Consider the following 6,000-nt stretch of genomic DNA (forward strand, 5'->3'; position numbering starts at 1 on the left):
TCAGTGTCAGGTGCAGCTCAAAAGAGGTGGGAAGCAGCTCCAGGGGGTGACCATGAAAAGGCAGCCAAAAGCAGACTGAAAGAAGCCAACCCCTTAAAGAATAAAGATGAGCCTCATCCCATCTCTTCCCCTTCGATAGTTAAAGGAAGCCACACTGGAATCATGGTGCGTTTAATTTAGAGACATAAACCAAGGAAAATGCATCTTTCTTGCCTGGCTTTCAGCCCACAACTCCTCTACCCTTTGGATGATGGGTAACTTGTCTGGGTTTTCCCATGAAGGATCCACTCATTGTGAGGGAGGCCCTCCTCTTTCCTATTCCTTTGATCACCTGGTAGCACCAGTGGCCATTCATGCCCTCTCCGTTTTCACTCATTCTCACTACCTGCCAGCCCACCTCCTCAACATTTCCTTTGGGCTTCAGTTGCCTCATCTGTAAAAAGGGCTAGGTGACCTCTGAGGTCCCTTCTAGCTCCGGGTCTGTGATCCTATAATTTATGGCCAATAACATTCTAAATGATGTTTTAACCCAGCATGAATCTTTCTAGAGCCTTTTGGATTCCTTGTGATCATAATTCTTCTGAGGCAGCAGAGTTCCATGATTCACATGAACAGAATAATGTTGGTAAGAGATGGGCTGTTAAAGAAGTAAGCAGTTTGGAGTAACTGAAAGCAAAATACAAGTTCCTAAACATAAGCCAGCTTGATTCTTACTTCCTATTGAATGCCATCTCATTATATACCTCAACACTTGACCAAGCTACAAATATTGATGGATTAATTCTACATGCTGGATGTAACACCTAGCTGCATATCATAATCTAGGAAATGTATATTTTTTCATCCATTTTGTTTTTCTAATATAGATGGTTTGACCAATCTTTTTCAATATCATGGCCTTCCCCAAGGTGGTTCAATGCAATTAGTAGGATTGCATCTGGAAATAGAGCATTTGGAGAATTTTGCCATCATTAAGATAATTATTCTTTTGATTGGATCTCAAGTGGAATATCTTCCTTTATGCTGCTGCCAAAACCTTTGGCCAACAGGTATCTCCATGTATTACCTGATGTCAGTGCTCAATAGATCACCAAATGAGGTAACATTTATAGTTCCATCTGCCATGTAGTTTATAAAATCCATGCCATTAAAGAAAGAACATATGTTTAATGCACAGAAAGCCAGAAAGAATCACAAATAGGACCTCTTTGAAAGTCATATGCTGAATATATCAATTAATGTTATATTACATTATATCATATATTATTTACATGTGAAAAGAAAAGCAAGCTGTACATAATAGATTTGTAACTTCATGTACAGTTTTTTAAAAATTCTACCATATATATGGAAATACCTATTCTAAATTCAAAATAAAAAAGAAATGTAAAGAATCACATTACTGGGGGAAATAGAGCACTAACTGGTCTCCCTGACTCAAGTCTTTCCTTTCTCCAATCTAGCTTCCTCAGCTGCTAAAGTGATTTTCTCTAAAGCACAGACCTTACCAGGTCACTTCCTTTCTCAAGAAGGTCCAAGGACTGACTCCTTATTGCTTCTAGGATGAAATATAAATTTTTCTGTTTTGCATTTAGGGCCCTTCACAATTCTGCCAACCTTCCCAGACATCACACATTACTCCCCTTACATGCATTCTACATTCTAGCCAATCTGATTTACTATTCCTAAGGCACAACAATCCATTTCCTACCTCTGTGCCTTTGCATGGGCTGTGCCCTGTGCCTGGAATGCTTTTCCTTCTTCTTCCTCTTAGAATCCCTAGCTCCCCCTCAAACACAGCTAACTACTGCCTCTTACAGGAAACCTTTGCTGATCTTCCTGAGCTCCTAGTGCCCCCTAGAAATTACTTTTTATACCTTAAGTACTTACTAATAGAAATACATGTGGTTTTAATTTTTGTCTTTGAATCCTCAGATCTTAGCACAGTGACAGTAGGTGCTCAATAAATGTGAGTTGACTGACTGATTGACAGGCATTCAATAAATGCTTGTTGGTTGCTATTTTTGTGTAGGAAGATATTTTCTAATGTAACTACAGCATTGCTTGGGATTTCATTGCATCCTTCTTCCCTCCCCTCACTTACTTCCAGACAACATTCTAATCTGATCCAGTCCAATCCAACAAGAATTAACCACTTTGTATGTTCAAGGCACTATGCTAAGTGCAGGGGTCTTAAAGACAATAGAAAATAGCCCCTGTCCTCACAGAGCTCAGTTCTATTGGGACTTTACCTTGTGATTCCAGCCCAAATAGATAGCCCTCCTTCCCCCCCACCCCCAAAATTTCAAAAGTCTTTATTCTGCATTTTTAGAATAAAAACTCCCTAAGTCAATTATACCACAGTGAAGAGACAAGCAGAATTTCTAGATCAATGGTACAGCTGAAGACTGTATTGAAGGAATGTAGTCAACTTTAGATGAACCAAAATTGATAAAATATAGTCATCAAATCCAATTCCAGAAAATGAAAATTCTAAGATTGAGGATCGCTGAATGTATTTATTTTTTTTTTTAGCACTAATGTGACTTCAGCCGAACTCAACTTCATTTTAAAGTGACCCTTTTACAACAGAATCCCATTAACCCAGCTCAGGGGCATTGGATGGCCTTGGGCAGCTGCCTCCCACAATGAAACAGATGGCAATCAATTTCTATTCTGAAAACTCCCTTTAATTTGGCTGTGAAATTATCAGGCTGTTGGAATAGATCCCTTTCCCTTGCCTATCACATTTTAAACCTACAACTGACCAAAGTACAGTTAGCTTTAGCATCAGTTACTTGAATCACTTTAGCTCAAATCATCAAAATAAATTTGGACCAGGTCTTGTGTGCAGAGGCTTCCACGAGGAGAGTACCACTCTTTCCCCCACCCCTGCATTAAAAAAGAGAGAGAGAGAAAGAGAAATTAATTAGCAGCCTCCCTCTTCTCTTTACATAGGTGGGGGACTGTGGATGTGAAATATTATGTAAGTTGCTATTGGTTGGTTGAACTATTTTTTTCTCTTTTTAAATCTGTTACAAGGATTGACTCCCTGGTTAGAGGAGATTGAGGGATATATTCAGAAAAAAAGAATTTTAAAAAATTCTGAAGATTTAAAATAAAAAAATTTAAATAAAGAGATTGAATCTGCAAGCTGTGATTTTAGCACCTACTATGTACCCAGTCCTTTGCTCAAGGAGAGAGAAAATATGAGAAAAGAAGAAGCCATAGTCCCTGTCCGGTTGGCCCACATGTAACCTTCTCTTTGCAATGTGAAAGTTGGACTAGACCTAAGATTTTTTCCAGTTCTGATATTTGGTTTTCTCAAGTCTCTCCTTTTATACCTCTAATCTTTTCTCCTATCTCATTTTCCCTTTGAGAGCCTGGTCTTTATAAAATGAAGGGTTTGAGCTAGACAGTTCCTAAGTGCCTTTCTGCTCTAACATCCCATGCTCCTTTGTGAAAGCTTCAAAAATAAGTTAGACCAGGGGGTCCCAACACTTTTTCGTTCCTGTACCTCTTGGCTTCCAGCAAACTTTCCTGTACCCCCTATTCTATATTAAAGAAATAAATTGCTAGAGTTTACCATGCATACATGTATAAAAAATAAAATAGGGAGAAGGCCTGGATAGATTTCACTGGTATTAGAAACTCCCTCTGCCAATGTAGGTCTGCACCTTCTCTACCATTCACAGACTTAGTGAGTTACCTAGAACAATGAGATATAAAGTGACTTACTTAGAGTCACTCTGCCAGTTTTGTGTCAGAGGAAAGACAGGAACCTAGTTCTTACTGGCTCTAAGGATAGCTCTCTAACCACTGTGGCACATTGTCTCCTTGATTTTATATATATCTTTTAAAGTGAATTAATGTCAACAGGATAATGTAGTTATTTATTAAATATTCTTCTGTACCCTAAATTGGAAACCCCTGAGTTAGGACATAATAAAATGCTGACTGCCAAGTGTCAAAGGAGTTAGGAAAGGGGAGGATCTGGAACTGGACCCAGCATTGCTATGAACAACAAAGGTACTACAGTATCCCATGAAGGTAACGTACCCCACGGCAGCTTCCTGGGGTCCCAACATACCTCAGATAACATTATCTTCCTTGGGGTCCTCCTTATACTGATGTTCCACCTGCCTATTCAGAGCTCAGATAAACTTTGTGTACCCAGGACTGCAACAGTGCCCACGAAGAAGATGAGGAAGTGAGCTCTGAGAATAGGAGAGTGCACAGACTGAGACAGCCAAGTCATGTGGAACCGCAATATCACAGAAAAGGGGGAGGCCTGGAGTCAGGCAGACCTGAATCCAAATCTGGCCTCAGACACTAACCAGCTGTGTTACCTTAGACAAATCACTTAACCTCCATTTGCCTCAATTTCCTCAACTGTATAATGAGGATCATAATAGCACCTACTTCCCAGGGTTGTGACCATTGTTCCCAGGATTGTGAGGACTGAATAAGATGACATTTGTGAAGAGGGTTTAAGACGCAATGCCTGACATACAGTTTCCTTCTTCTTTCCCAAATAAAACAGGCTCAACACACTTCTGTAATGACAGGCTTCTTTCCGGACAGAGTTTGTACAACATTACTCTCAGTGTCACACATATTGTCAGATTTGGTTGAGGTGTTGGTTACTTTTGGGGAATTGATTTTCTTTTCCATTTCTTTTTTATTCTTTTCTTACAAGGGATAACTCTCTCTTTAGGGGAAGAGGGAAAGAAACATTTGGAAATGAAGGTAAACTTTAAAAAAAACCCAAAAGATAGCAGTAATATTTTTAAAAATTAAATTCAAGGGAAAAAAGCAAATGGGGATAGGGTATAATGGAAAGCTCACTGGATCAAGAGCCCAGAGCCTTGGGTTTGAATCGACAATCTACCACTTACTAATTGATGACTATGAGTCTTCTCATATCTCTGGGCCTCAATTTGCTCATCTATAAAATGGCTGAAATAATCCATGCCTTTGGCACTTTCCCTGAGTTGTTGTGAGAAACTGCTTTATAGCCAGAAAGCTTCACAAACTGGAGCTACTGTTGTTCTCCAGTGGAAGGATAACAGAATGAAAACAGTAATAGAATAAGGAGAATGGTAGATGCTGTTTATTATATTAGACTGTAAAGTCTTTTTATTAAGATGGCACTCCAAAGCAGGTTGTCAAAGGGACTTAATTAGGCAGGTGTTCAGAAGGGGTTGGTAACCCTGGTGATGGTTATAACAATGATACTAATAATCATGCTAATTAAGTGATGTACTTTGAAGGCTGAACAATGGCGAGGCAATTGCTCTGAAGGAGGCTTTAATTGCTTTGAGGGAGGAAATGATCAAGAATTTGCACCTTATGGAGACAGCAGTTATAGACAGCTCTGTTGGAGGAGGCCTTCTTTCTGGAGCTGGCTGGGCTGCCCGGGGTGGGATCATACCCTTCACCTCATTAGCTGGCAGTGGGGGGCTAAACTACTCTTTTTCCCTTTCATTTCTAGCTATTTAAAATGGGTGTGTGGGCTTGTGGGGGGGACTGGAAATATCCTTACAAGTGTACTGAGGAGCTGGACGTGAAATGGGAGGATCTGGGTTCAAGTCAGAACACAGCTAGTTACTGCCACCTGTTTTCTTGGAGCTCTCTGTAAAAGGAGCATGTTTGTGCTTCCCACTTTGGAAGGTGGTTGTGAGTCCAGTACTTTTTCCAGTATCAAGGAAATGTGAGCTTTTCTCATTAATTTAACAGGATCATTGATTCACAGATGGAGTACAATACTCCATAGATGGAGTACAATAACTTCGTTTTGTAGGTAAGGAAACAGACCCAGGAAGGTTAGGTGACTTCCCAGGGTTACACTCCACTTGGGTCTTGACTTTAACACATTATACAGATGCCTCTCTAGTCCTTCTCACCTCTGAAATTCTAGGATTTTATGAGGGCAGGAACTTTGAGAAGGGCAACACAGAGAAGGGGAAGTCACAGTAAAAGTGGATGCAGAAGTCAGCA

Source organism: Trichosurus vulpecula, chromosome 3, assembly GCF_011100635.1.
Source record: "Trichosurus vulpecula isolate mTriVul1 chromosome 3, mTriVul1.pri, whole genome shotgun sequence".
NCBI lineage: Eukaryota > Metazoa > Chordata > Mammalia > Diprotodontia > Phalangeridae > Trichosurus > Trichosurus vulpecula.